The following is a 15,663-nucleotide window of genomic DNA, read 5'->3' on the forward strand; positions in this document are numbered from 1 at the left end:
CTATAGCCAAGAAAATCAAATCAGTTAGTGCTTACAAGAGAAACAGATTTAATGCAAGATATACAAATACATAAGTATTTACAATATAGGCTTACAATGACCACCCACAGAGTCATGTATGGAAGGTTGCAAAAGGGCTGTCTATGTCCTGGAGATTGAAAAGATCCAGTTGAAGGCCTGGAGCTCACTGTAGTGTCCTGTGTGAGTCCATATCAGTAGGTGGAAGAATCTGCAATGGAAGGCTGACGGGTCTGCCCTGGCAGGCTGAGAGGTCTGTACTGGGAGGCTGAAGAGTCTGTGCTGGAAGGCTGAAGAGTCAACACTTGAAACCAGGAAATGATGTCCAAGGTGAAAGTAAAGACTGCAGTTACTCCAGAGAATCTGAAGCAAGCTTTCCTTCTTTATTTTCTTTTATTTCATTCAGGTCACAAGTCTTTTGGTTGGTGGCACTCACACCCAGGTGGATCTTCTGTCATCAGTAAGTCCCTTCAGCCACAACCAGAACTATGCTGCTTCAATGTAGTTGGGCATATCTTACTCAGTTAACTCTTACAATCCACCCTTAGGCATAATTGTGCCTAGAATGTTAAAGCTATCATGCTTATGAATGGAAATGCACTAATTCCGTCACTAGAATAAAAGCCAAGTTTTCTTTAGGTGATGCTTACACTTAACATTTCATAACTTGAACATTATTACATAGAAACAATATTAAGAATGAATATTAAGTCTATCAACATTATAATACATAAGAAGTACATTAGGAGATAACTCTTACAATTAGTCCTCATTTCTATAACTGATCACAGGGTTGTAGCTGATATTTAGAACTATCTTCTTCTACTACCCTTTCTGCATTCCATTGGCCTTCAGCAAGCACATCAACAGGTCTTACTTCTTTCCCTGAAGGCTCTGGAGAATTTGTAATCCTGCCTGCATTGGGTTGTAGTTTCCCATTGATCTAAATAACAGGGCATGGTAATATGAGTGGATGCCCTATGACATCTACTGCAATCCAAGTATATTCATCCTTTCCTCCATTGTGGAGTAAATCCAATTTCCCCTTTATAGTCTGGGTCAATCACCCCTGCCAACACTGTAACTCTCTTTCTAGCCTCTTTACTCAGAGGCATGAGGAGACCAAAATGGCCAGCTTGCAGTTCAAAGGAATCATTGATGAGTGGTACCATTTCCACTTCTACCCTTTGATTCATGGACCCATGAATCCTGGCAATGGGAGACACAGTACCATATAGTGGCTCGTATTCAAACCATATACAGCCTTTTGAAAAACCTTTCCCCAGCCCTGAAAGGTATTTCCACATAGCTGGCACTGTAATTGCATCTTCAGAAAGAGCATTGCACACTTCTATCAATCCAGTCGCTTCTGGATGATGAGGAACATTGTAAGACCAGTGAATTCCTTGAGCATATGTCCAATGCCTCACTTCTTTGGCCAGAAAGTGTTTTCCTTGGTCATTGACAATGTTCTGTGGAATTCCACATTGGTGGATAAGGCATTCTTGAATTCCAAGGACAAGAATTACATTCAGAAAAGGGAAATCTGTATCCAGAATAAGTGTCTATGGCAGTAAAGACAAAGTGCTGTCCTTTCTATGATGTAAGCAGTCCAATATAATCACCCTGACCCCACATTGCAGATTGATCACCCTGGGGAATGGTGATATATCAGGGACCCAGTGTTGGTCTCCTCTGCTACACTGGGCAGTCAGCAATGGCAATAGCCAGATTAGACTTGGTGAGTAGGTATCCATGTTACTGAGCCCATGCCTGCATTGGGCATCCACCCATAAGGTATCCACCCCTGCCAACATGGCCACTCTATTTATGAGCCCATTAAACAATGACAGAGGTAGCTGAAAAAAGAGGTTGACCATTATCTACAAAACGGGTCATTCTATGCACTTGATTATTAAAGTTCCCTACTGCTGAGGTCACTTTTTAGTGGGTGTTTACATGGAATACAAATATTTTTACACCTTTTGCCCATATGGAGAGGTCTATCCACATAACTTCCCCAAGTATCTTTGTCACCAATTTTCCAGTCATGTCCCTTCCAAGTTCCTGATCATCTGGCCAGATCATTGACTGCAGCACATGAAACACTATACAGTCACACATCTGTCCATTTTTACTTCTAGGTAAAGTGTACTATCAAGTGCACTGCCCAAAGTTCTGCCCATTGTGAAGATTTCCCTTCACCATGGTCCTCCAGAGATATCCTGGAAAGGGGCTGTAATGTTGCAGCAGTCCACTTACACGTGGTTGCTGCATAATGTGAAGATCAATCCACAAACCAGGCCCTAGCCTACTCTTTCTCTGACAGCTGAACATATGGTACACTACATGAGTCAATAAGTGCATGCTGGGAGAGAGAAAGCAATTTAACAGGAGTAGGAGGCATAAGCATCTGGGTACCTTCTTCATGTAACTTACTCGTGCCCTCTGGTCCTGGTGTGGCTTGATCATATATGTATCATTTTGTTTTAATTATGGACTATTGCTGTGCATGTCTAACTTTATGATTTAGTAGATCTGATAATACTTGGCTCATTATGGACAACTCAGGTAACATGGTAACCTGGTGTCCTATGGTCAAGTGTTCAATTTCAACTAAGGCCTAGCAGCAGGACATGAGCTGTTCTTCAGAGGGAGAGTAGTTGCCTGCAGGCAAAGCCTTGCTCCAAAATTCTAAAGGCCTCCACTACAATTAACCTATGGGGGTCATGTTTGGAGAAACAACATCCTTACCTGCCGTTGGCATTTATAGAACAATTGAATCTGCTGGATCATATGGCTCCAGTAACAGAGCAGCCTGCACAGCAGCCTGGACTCATTACAGAGCCTTTTCTTGTTCTAGGCTCCACTCAAAACTAGCAGCTTTTCAAGTCACTCAGTAAATAGGCTGAAGTAAACCACCCAAGTGGGGAATGTATTACCTCAAAAATCCAAATAGTCCCAACAGGCATTATGTCTCCTTTTTGGTTGCATGGGAAGTCAGATGGAGCAACTTATCTTTTACCTTAGAAGGGATATCTGCCCCACACCATTAGACTCCTAGAAATTTCACTGAGATACAAGAACCTTGAATTATATTTGGATATTTCCCATCCTCTGGCTCTCAAATGTTTTACTAACAAATCCAGAGTGGTTGCTCAGAGCGGTTGCTGCCTTCTTCTCATTTGGTCCAATCAGCATAATTTTATAAATATAATGGACTAGTGTGAAATTTGTGGGGGATAAATGTGATTAAGATCTCTGTGAAGTAAGTTGTGAGACAGGGATGGACAGTTATTATAAAGCTGATGTAGGACAGTGAAATTGTATTGCTGGCCTTGCCAACTCAAAGCAAATTGTTCCTGATGGGCCTCATGGGTAGGTATGGAGAAAAAGGCATTTGCCAAATCAATAGCTGCATACCAACTACCAAGAGATATGCTAATCTTCTCAAGCAAGGACACCACATTTGGTAAAGCAGCTGAATCAGGGTCACCACTTGCTGCAATTTACAGTAATCCACTGTCATTCTCCAAGATCCATCTGTCTTTTGAATAGGCCAAATGAGAAAATTAAATGGAGATGTACTGGGAATCACCACCCCTGCCTCTTTCAAATCCTTAATGATGGCACTAATCTCTGCAATCCCTCTAGAGATGTGGTTTTTTTGTTTACTATTTTACCAGGTAAAGGCAATTCTAATGGCTTCTATTTATCCTTTCCAAACATAATAGCCCTCTCACTACAGGTTAAGAAACCAATGTAAGAGTTCTGCCAAGTACTAAGTATATCTATACCAATTATGCATTCTGAAACAGGGGAAATGATTACAGGATGGATTCCCGGACATACTGGTCTCATTGTGAGTCAGACATTTGCTAAAACTCCATTGATTACCTGACTTCCACAGGCCCTTACTCTTACTGGAAGGCTATGATGACATTTTGGATCACTTGGTATCAGTGTTAATTCAGAACCAGTGTCCAGTAGTCCCTTAAATGTCTAATCATTTCCCTTCTTCCAATATATCTACTTTAGTAAAAGACCTTCAGTTCCTTTGGGGAAAGATAGATGATTCACCATATAAATTTTTGGTGGTGCACCAGGGTCCTTTCTCAAAACCAGCCACCGTTTCATTCAAAGGGACTGGGTCTGTAAACTGTCTTAAATCCTACAAATGTTTGATGGGCCATGATTCTCTGTTGCTATGATTTGAAGTAGGTTTCTGTTTATTTGTCCTTAAATATTTTCAATTATGTAAATCTACTATAAATTTTATGGGCTTTTTGCTGCCTTGTATGCACCATGTTGTTTCTGCTCTGCCATACTTGTTTGCCATCCCTGACTTGGAGCTGGCTGATTATGGACTGAAACCTCTACATACTAGATCAAAGAGGATATCAGAAAATGGAAAGACATCCCTTGTTCCTGGGTAAGAAGAACCAATATAGTGAAAATGGCATATTTCCAAAACTGTTATATAGATTCAATACAACTCCGATTGAAATCCCAATGGTATATTTCATAGAACTGGAGAAAACAATTCAAAATTCCTTTGGAACCAGAAGAGACCTAGAAAAGCAAAAGAAATTCTAGGCAACAAAGAAAAAGCAGGGGGTATCACAATCCCCAACTTGAAACTATACTACAATGGCACTGTGATAAATACATCATCCTTCTGGCAAAGAAACAGAATCAAGGATCAGTGGAACAGATTAGAAGATGCAAAAACAACTCCAGACACACTCAGTCACCTCATCTTTGACAAAGGAGACAAACACCCTCACTGGAGGAAAGATACCCTCTTTAATAAATAGTGCTGGAAAAACTGAGTTTCAACTAGCCAAAGATTATATTTCACCATGCACTAAACTGAAATTGAAGTGGATCACAGATCTAAATATTAAAACAGAAACACTAAACTTGCTGGAAGAGAGGTTAGGCAGAACTCTTGAACACACTGACATAGGAAAAGACTTCATGAACAAGGGCTGGGGATTTAGCTGAGTGGTTCCACTGCCTGTCTTGCAAGTGCAAGGTCCCAAGTTCAATCCCCACTACCAAAAAAAAAAAAAGGAAAGAAAAAGAAAAACACTTCATGAACAAAACATCAGTAGCACGAGAACTATCACAAAGAATCAATAACTGGGATATCATCATTAAAAAGCTTCGCAGAGCAAGAGAAACCACCAAGAGAGTGAAGAGACAACCCACAATGAGGGAAAATTTTTTTACCAGCTGTTCCTCAGAACCAGGTCTACTATCTAGAATGCATAAAGAACTTAAAAAAATCAGATTCCCTAAATTTAAAGACCCAATAAAAAAATGGGCATCAGACATCAACTGGAGATGGGATAAAGAAACTGTGGGGTTTTTATAAAATGTAATATTGGCAAACAGAATACAGAGGGTCATCAAGAAGATCATACACCCTGACCAAGTCAGATTTATCTCAAGGATGCAAGGATGGTTCAACATTCGTAAATCAATAAATGTAATAAACCATATTAACAAAGTCAAGGACAAAAACCATATGATCATCTCGGTAAATGGAGAAAAAGCATTCGACAAAATCCAGCACCCATTCATGATAAAAACCCTACAGAAAATTGGAATAGAAGGTCTTTATCTCAACCTGATTAAGGCCATCTATAAAAAAACCAACAGCCAACATAAACCTAAATGGTCAAAACCTGAAAACTTTCACGCTAAAATCAGGAACAAGACAAAGATGCCTACGATCATCACTCCTGTTCAATATAGTTCTGGAAACATTAGCCACAGCAATTAGAAAAGAGAAAGAAATAAAAGGAATAAAGATAGGAAAGGAAGAAGTTAAACTCTCATTATTTGCTCATGATATGATACTTTACATAGAAGACCTAAAAAACTCTACCAAAAGACTTCCAGACTTAATTGACAGATTCAGTAGAGTAGCTGGATACAAGGTCAACACTCAAAAAACAATAGCCTTCTTATACACAAAAAGCAGACTCATTGAGAGAGAAATTAGGGAAACAATTCCTTTTACAATAGCATCCAAAAACATGAAATATCTAGGAATCAATCTAACAAAGGAAGCAAAAGACCTCTACACTGAAAACTACAGCTCCCTGAAAAAGGAGATCGAGTAGGGTATAAGAAAATGTAAAGACATCCCTTGTTCCTGAGTAGGAAGAATCAATATAGTGAAAATGGCCATACTTCCAAAACTGCTATATAGATTTAATGCAGTGCTGATTGAAATTCCAACAATATACTTCACAGAGCTAGAGAAAACAACCAAAAATTCATTTGTAATCAGAAGAGACCTAGAATAGTTAAAGCAATTCTGGGCAACAGAGACATGGCTGGGGGTATCACAATACCCAACTTGAAGCTATACTACAAAGCTACTGTGATAAAAACAGCATGGTACTGGCAAAGAAACAGACCCGAGGATCAATGGAATAGATTAGAAGATGCAAAAACAACTTCAGACATACTCAGCCACCTCATCTTTGACAAAGGAGCCAACCACCCTCATTGGAGGAGAGATAGCCTATTTAATAAATGGTATTGGAAAAACTGGATTTCAACCTGTCAGAGACTAAAACTAGATGCATATCTATCACCATGCACTAAACTAAGATCTAAGTGGATTAAAGATCTAAATGTTAAGACAGAAACACTAAACTTGCTGGAAGATAAGTTAGGTAGAACTCTTGAAGATATTAGCATAGGAAAAGAGTTTACGTACAAAACCTCAGTAACATGGGAACTAGCAGAAAGACTCAACAACTGGGATTTCATCTTATTGAAAAGCTTCTGCACTGCAAGAGAAACCACCAACAGAGCTAAGAGACAACCTACAATGTGGAAAAAATTTTAATTCAGACAAAGGGCTACTATCTAGAAAATATATAGAAGTGAAAAAAATCAGACCCCCTAAATTCAAAGACCCAATTCAAAAATGGGCATCTGAAATGAACAGACATTTCTCAGACAAAGAAGTAAAAGCAGCAAATAAACATATGAAAAAATGTTCAACCTCACTGGTCATTCAAGGTATGCAGATGAAAACAACACTGAGATTCCACCTTACCCCAGAAAGAATGGCTGCTATCAAGAAATAAATAACAAATGCTGGCGCGGGTGTGCAGAGAAAGGAACCCTTCTCCATTGTTGGTGGGAGTGCAGACTGGTGCAACCACTATGGAAATCAGTGTGGAGATACCTCAAAGAACTAGAGCTGGAGGTCCCATTTGACCCAGCTATTCCCCTGCTGGGTATTTTCCCAAAATAATTAAAAGAATCGTACCACAGAGATATATGTGTACCCATGTTTATTGTGGCACAGTTTGTAATAGCTAAAGCTTGGAAACAGCCCAAGTGCCCATCAACTGGAATCTGGATAAAGAAGATGTGGTTTTTTTTAATGAAATGGAGTACTACTCAGCCACAAAGAATGAGAAACTAGAGTCATTTATAGCTAAATGGATGCATATTGAGGCCATACTCTTAAGTGAAATAAATAAGACACACGTGTAAATACCGAATAGTTTCTCTAGTGTGAGAAACTGAGAGTGTAAATAAGGACTAAAAGGATTAATAACTAATAAGTGATGCTTTGAAATAGGAATAGGTCCAAAGGGGTAGGGGTGGTGGGAGGAGATGGGGAAAGGAAAGAATGGAAAGGAAAAATTATGAGAAAAGAAAAAAAAATGGAAATGAAGTTTGTAAATAGGGAAGGATGGGGAGGTGAAGGGAGCACAGGTAATGGGGAAAAAATAAGAACCAAGATACATCATGTACAGGTACAAGCACCCAATGATAAATGTAAATGTATTGTATACCTAAAATGTACCAATAAAAGAATTTAAGAAAAAAAATGGAGTATCACTCAGCCGTAAACAGGCATTTATAGCTAAATGGATGCATATTGAGGTGATACTCAAGTGAAATAAATAGAACACACATGTGTAAATACTGAATAGTTTCTCTAGTGTGAGAAACTTAAAGTGTAAATAAGGACTAAAAGGTATAATAGATAATGTGAAATAGGAAGAAAAGGTGCAAAGGGGAAGGGGAAATGTGAGGGGTAGGGAAAAGGCAGAAGGGAATGGAATTAATATGAGAAAAAGAAAAAATTGAAACAAAGTCTTTGTAGATAGGGAGGGCTGGAGGGGTTGAAGGGAGGGCAGGAGAATCAGAAAAAAAATAAGAACCAAGATGGATTATGTATAGATGCAAATTTCCAATGATGAATGTCATTATATTGTATACCTTAAATGTACCAATAAAGTTAATTTTAAAAAATGGGCATCTGAAATGAATAGATATTTCTTAGAGGAAGAAATAGAAGCAGCAAATAAACATCTGGTCATTTGAGAGATGCAGATGAAAACAATTCTGAGATTTCATCTCACTCCAGAAAGAATGGCTGCTATCAAGAAATGAACCAATAACAAATGCTGGTGGGGAGGGGAGGAGAAAGGAACACTTCACCACTGTTAATGGGAGTGTAGACTGGTGTAACTACTATGGGAAATCAGCATACAGATTCCTCAAAATACTAGGTTTAGAGGTCCCATTTGACCCAGCTATTCCTCTGCTGGGTATGTTCCTGAAAGAATTAAAAGCATCATACCACAGCAATATATGTGCACCCTTATTTATAGTAGCACAGTTTATAATAGCTAAATCTTGGAAAGAGCCCAAATGCCCATTAACTGGTAATTGGATAAAAAAGATGTGGTTTTTTAATAAACCAGCATACTACTGAGCCATAAAGAAAGATGAACTAGAGACATTTATAACTAAGTGGATGCATCTAGAGATCATACTCATAAGTGAAATAAATAGGACACACATGTTTAAATACTGAATCATTTATCTGGTGTGAGAAACTGAAAGTGTAAATGAGGACCAAAATGTATAATAGATATTGTGAAAGAGAAAGAAAATGTACCTAGGAGAAGGGGAACTAAGGGGGGGATAGAAGGGAAAGAAAAAAATTGAATGTAAGAAAGAAAATATGGAAACAAAGCTTATGTAAATAGGGTGGAAGGGTTGAAGGGAGGGCAAGGGAATCGGAAAAAATAAGAATCAAGATACATCATGTACAGGCACAAATTCTCAATGATGAATGTGATCATAAGGTAAACCTAAAATGTACCATTAAACTCAATAAAAACTGAAGAAAAAAGAAAGAAAGAAATTTGTGGGCTTCTTGTCTATTTTACTTTTGGGAATACCACAGCTAATCAGTCAGTGCCATAGGTCTACACATCCCAGACCATTCTGATCATTGTTCTACATTTGCTGTCTCTTATGGTAAGTGTGTGCACCTTGCCTTTGGGGATTAAGTGCTACCACCTGACTCCTGCCATTTTGCGATCCACTTAAGACCTTTGCCCTTAAATTTCTCAATTGAGTAACTGCAGTCCTCATTGTAAGGTCTGGCTTATAGAGAACAATGAACAGAGCTTTTCAGGGTTGCTGGTACTCCACTCATGAATCTCCCTCATGAATCTGTTTCTCAAGGGGTTAGTGAGGGTACACTTTCTGGATTGTCCTGATGTGGAGAATTAAGTTTATCATGACAAATCTACTCCAGCATTCCCATTTCACTGAGCCTTTGAATCCGCTTATTAACAGTAAACCACGGAATATCAGGCATCTCTAACTCATTCAAAAAAAGTGCAGTGGGCAATCTTTTGATCCATACTTCTCCCAACCAGTCAAATAAACTAGTAACACCTTTTTTTTTTCTTTTACTCCAGTAGCTTCAACATTAAATTCAAACTCTCTACTTAACAGGTCCATATTGACAAACTCAGTCTGATCCAGATGTATGTTTTTGCCACCATTATTTCACACCTATAAAATCCATTCCCACAATTGCTCATAGAGCTTCTGCTTATAAGAGTTAGAAAATTCAAGTTCTTTGTGAGAAGAGTGGACTTCTTCAAGAGTTACACTGTGATAGCCAACCTGGCTCCATTTGTGTAAAGTTGAGTTATTCTGGGTGGTAACCTTCCCCTTCCTCCCCCCCACCCCCACCCTTGGGTGTCCCCTCAGTTAATGCATTACAACCCACCACATACTGTGTGAGTCTGCAACTATGTTATCTTTACTACCTTGTAAACAGAAGACTCCCACACCTGTGTGATACTTTGTTTTAACTAAACTGCATGAAACTTCCCAGATCCCCGCTAGCTTAGAGAAGTTCTGCTCCTGTGAAATTTTGCTTGTGCTTCCCCACTCCTTGAGCCCTCCCCAATTAGAAGAGCCCTTAAAAGGACCCTGCAATCTGCCTTTCCTTTGTCCAGAGTTTTAGGAAGCCTAAGCCTGCTCTGGATTGGCCAGTTTATAATAAAGTATTCCATTTAATTCAGAGTGTGGCACATCTCTATAGTTCCAACTCACCTGGCCCTATTACAACACTGTGTACCTCATCTTTAGGAGCCTTCTGTGATTTGAGCCTGGTTATAGGTCTAAAGGCAAATGTGGGTGTTGAGGGTGGGTCTTGAGGAGTGTTGGCATTATCATGCTCGGTTAATACAGGATTATATTCCTCTGGTACACTAGGAGAGGCCAACACTACAGGAGGTAGGGATGGGGATATTTCTGCTACTGTGAGTGAAGAAATCTCTTCCTCTGGCAAAATAATCTCATTAGAGCCTAGGACCTCAACATCTTCAGCCTTATTAGAACCCTCCCAAACATATCCATCCCATTTTACAGGAATCTATTCTTTTCCAGTCAACACTCTCATCTTTACTTTAGATACCCTTTGAGGCTGAGCATTAAATTTGTGCTATATTTCAGGCAATCAAATTATAAAGATCTGTGTTTGGGTTTCTGCAATCCCAGCCCTGTGGCTAAAGGAGAGGAGGTTCTCTTTCAGAATATTGCTGATAGCTATGTTAGTTAGAAATTATTATAAGGCAGTTAGACAAAGCTGGGCCCTCAGCATAGAAAAATAATTGAGGCACATTCACTGGTTAGCATCATAAAAAGAAAAGAGGTACTACTTCCCCTAGAGATGAATAGCAGTGATTGATATTCTAAATGGACATCAATCTCCCTAGCCCATTTCCTTTCCAGAAATTCCTTATACATGACTTGTCTTCCCATTTGATCCCCATTTAATCAATGTTAGCTGGATGACTGTATTTGTAATCTTATTGGTTGGTCATGGTTTTGTTTAACCTCATGCCCACTTTGTAATTTTCCATTGGGTCTTACAGTTTTGTCTCACCATGAACCCTCTTCAACTAGTGGCTTTGCTCAATAAAACACGTCTGAAAAGTGGGGTAGGTGGACAGCCCACTTTCTGGTCCCCCTTTTGTCTCTCTTAGAAGTTATCTTCCTCTCAATAAATTTTTCCTATTCTTAACCTCCTTTGTTCCTAGAATTGATTCTTCAATTTCAGAGAATATGAACTTGCGTTTTGGGTATCTAGCAGGTTTGGGAGTTTCATTTATTCCCCCTATATCAAGAATACACTTAGAGGGCTGGGATTTAGCTCAGTGGTGCCATGCCTGCCTTTCAAGCACAAGGTCCTGAGTTTGATCCCCAGTACCAGAAAAAAAAAAAAAAACACTTAGAAACTCTTAGATTATTTATATGTGATTGCACCTGAGAATTTGAATCTTGGAGCTTCTTCTTTCTTTTCATTAATTTTCTTTACAGTTAAAATATTTTAGATTTCCTATGCATGTTTCAAGCTCATTACTTTCCTTCACTAGTTTGTCCAGAGATTTTTAAGAGCAACCAGCCAACATCATTATATTTCCTACTCTGCAAAAATATTCAAAATATCATATATGGAGTTGCTAAATTCCTACATCTCACAAATGGTTAATTAGGATAATCAAATACATCTACATTGGGTACTACTCTTAAAAGTTCACACCAAAGACTATCAGTATTCTCCCACTTTATCAGGAGACACTATGGCAACTTCATGTCTCATTAAATTAAAGAACTAAATCCAGGAACAATTAAAGCTATTTTTAAAAACTTCATCTTTACCGTTCTGTTCCTCTAGAGCCTGGAATTGTCTGGAATTTTTCAAACAAACATGTCATTGTTTTGCCTTCCTGAATGTCAAAATGTTCCTGTTTGTTTACATAATGAAAGAACTTTCATCACACTCAAGGAAGACCTAAAAGATAAGGAATTTTTAAGACAGATCTGAGTAGACTGGGGTTCACTATACTCCTACAATTGTTACCATACATCTAAAAGAATTGTAGGTACTGCTGCGGATGCCAGAATTGTACAAGAAAATTGAATCCAGAATCTTCTAATGTGAGTCCATCTTGTGTTCAATTTATCTATAACTTATCATATAATACTCATATAATAGTGGATTCACATTGTGGTACCTGACTATATTGTTCAGATTTTAGAAAAAAAGTATTAAACACTATTGCCCAATAATTGTAAACTTGTACCTCAAACTTGCTCTCATGCCAATTCATACCCATGAAAGGGGTATCAGAACCAAATGTTGACATCATAAAAGCCACTTTTTTCTTCTCCTTTTCTGTTGTTTATCAACAAATGAACATGTTCCAGGTATATTAGCATATTGGTGGCATAGTTGGTCATAGAAGTCAGGCCTCCTAAATTATGTTCCTATACACATCAGGCCACCTCTTTCCACTGCCCCACTCCTCACTTTCCAGCACAGGCCTCAGGCAAAACATTATATTCTTCTAAGAATGTACTCAGTGTCTTCTATTCATAATAACATATTTTTCTATGGAAATCCTAAATAAAGAGCAAAATAAAAGAAATATTGTAGGAAGTATGGAGGTAGATCTTTCTTAAATGTGAATGGGATTAAGAGATAGAGGGAGGAAAAAAAAGAGAGGGAGGGGAATAAGGGGAAGAAAAGGAGATAAAAAAGGAATTAAGATGTGTTATGTACATGTGCCAACTCAACACAAAGAATGAAAATATTATATACTACAAACATGTACAAATAAAAGTTAAATTAAAATTAAAAAATAAAAATAAAGGAAGAATAGACCAACCCAACCCACAGGAATTTCCATGCTATAAGAGTTTAACAACCATTCTCTGGTAGGATTGCTGAACAGATTTTAAACATGTCTAATACATTGAATCAAAAGATAAAAACCATAAAAATTGCTAACATTTAGTCAGGTTTACTGTGTGCCTGACAATTTTATAAATGTTCTTCATTTATGAGAATCTTTAATTATTACAACAGTTCTTTGAGAAAAGTATGATTGTTATTTTCCTTTTATACACCAAGCTGAAAGACTGAAAGATTAAGAAAATTTTCCCATGTTGTCTAGCTATCAAGTTGTGAATTTAGATGTAAATCCAGGTACTCCAATTTTAAAACTTATCCTCTTAAGTACTATGTTATATTTCCTGACACAGTAAAAATATAAGAAGCAAGTGATACAAAATTAAAATAGAATAATATCAACATTATGCATGATTCATTTCAAAGGATAGGGTGTTACCTAGCACCACAAATGCAATCTATAACATTTTTCGATTGACTCTTCATTGAAGAAACAACTATAATAAACATAGATGAGACAATAATGGATTAAAATAATCAAAATAAATACCACTACAACTATAAAAAGAATTTTTTTAAATAAGTGCAATCATTCTTTTCACATATTTTTATTTTGTTGTGATTTTCTTAGTGGTCTCGTGTATCTAAATATAATAATATTCCAGAGGCATATAAACAGAAGCTGTATTTTCTGGTATCAAACAACAGTTTAGTATCATTCTATTATAGACAGCAAAGATAGTTTGAAATATTATAGACAGTCAGACAGGACTAGGCCCTTGAAGAAGCCATTGCAGAAGATAAGAATACTTGTAGGGTGTGGAGGCACATTCCTTAAAGGCCAGACCACAAGATAAAGATGAAATAATTATATCTACTTCCCCCAGGATAAACAACAATGATTGGCTTTCTAAATAGGCATTAATCACCTGGGTGGGGGACCAAGACCTTGACCTATCCCTTCTAGGGAAAGCCCCTGGCCCATCCCTTCCAGAAAAGGTCTTTATTTTTATGTGACTTGTTTCCCCATTGGATCAATATTACCTGAGCAACTATACTTGTAATCTTATTAGTTGACCATAATTTTGTCCTACCTTATACCCACCTCATGATGTCATACCTATCTCTTGATTTTGCTATATAAAACTTCCCCTATAAGTGGAGTCTGTGGCAACCAACTTTCTGGGTTCCCTTCTGTCTCTATTAGACAGAAGCTATCTTTCCCTCAATACTTTCCACTCTTAACCTCCATTGTTCCTCAGAATTCATTCTCTGATTTGGGGGAATACAAACTTGGCGTATCAGACATCTGGCAGTTTGGGAGTTATAATATTTCCCTTATATAATTTGGATTATTTGTCCCTGTATTATTCCTATATCAATTATATCACCTTTGTACAATTGACTTATTTAGATCCTCTCTATTCTTACTAAGGTTTGATTTATTGTATTTGTTTTTATTTGTGTTTGTTTCATTATTTTAATGTGTGCCATACATAGGTTCATGACTCTTAGAAATTCATTATGTATTATACATTATATGAAGTACTCATCATGTATTTTGTTTACTATAGACTTGTAAATTCAAACTTGTCTAACATTGTAACTGCAACTCTGTTGTTACTTATCCTTATACTTTCATTTTTCTGAGTCATTTTGTTTGAGATGACTAACAAAATTTGAATATAAGGATTTCTTCTAACATTAGCTCCTCAGAAAGTTCATTCTTAACAATATCCTCCCTCATCCAAACATGCAGTCCTTTCCCTACCTAAATGCTGTAACATTTCTCACCACCTGGATATATATAAATATGAATACATGTCTGTATTTTTTATTCATATTTCCTAAATTTTCATCTCTTTCAGTAGAATGAATACCCTGTGTGTGCAAGGAATTTTTATGTCTTAATTCACTACTATATCCCTGGTGCTTCAAGTACGTCCCTTTGTTTTTAAATAATTAGTGTATCATATTGATATTGGTCATATTTCTAGCATGCTGTTTTAAGTTATTGCCCATTTTTAATACTTCTTTAGGTTTCTACCATTTGCTATAAATTAAGTGATTTATTTGTATCAAATATGTGTTCCCCTTTTACTAAGTTGAAAGATTTAAGTTCTTTTATCTATATGGACTTTACAGCTATCTATTCTCATTCATGACTTTAAAAAATATGCACTCAGTGATATGAAAAATATTTCATTTCTGGCCCCATCTTCTCCTCAAAATGCCTAACTGTGCTTATTGTTTTACTCTATATTTTCAAATCCCACACCACCTGCTCTTTCTCTTAAAAACATATTTTCAGGGCTGGGGATTTAGCTCGGTGTTTCCACCACCTGCTTCCCAAGCACAAGGACCCAAGTTTGATCCCCTGTACCAAAAAAAAACCCATATTTTCAATGAACCACTTCTCACCACCTCTGCAACTAACACTACCTAGTACATTCACTGTTATCTCTTTTTGAATGTTATGGTTTATATCTAGATGTTCCCCCTCAAAGCTGCATACACTCAAGGATAGGGCTTTTGGAAGGAGATTGGATGATGAGAGTTAACAGCTGACTTATTGTTAGGAGGTGGGTTCT

The 15,663-nt window shown here is 37.5% G+C and overlaps 1 pseudogene; it reads right to left on the reverse strand.

The window, feature by feature from the left end:
* Nucleotides 1-432: 432 nt before the first annotated feature.
* LOC106007922 (uncharacterized) overlaps nucleotides 433-15,663 on the reverse strand; it is a 36,319-nt pseudogene continuing 21,088 nt past the window's right edge.

The sequence above is a fragment of the Heterocephalus glaber genome, unplaced genomic scaffold (genome assembly GCF_053883595.1).
Source record: "Heterocephalus glaber isolate CG9 unplaced genomic scaffold, H.glaber_assembly_v1.0 deba00001613, whole genome shotgun sequence".
Taxonomy (NCBI): domain Eukaryota; kingdom Metazoa; phylum Chordata; class Mammalia; order Rodentia; family Bathyergidae; genus Heterocephalus; species Heterocephalus glaber.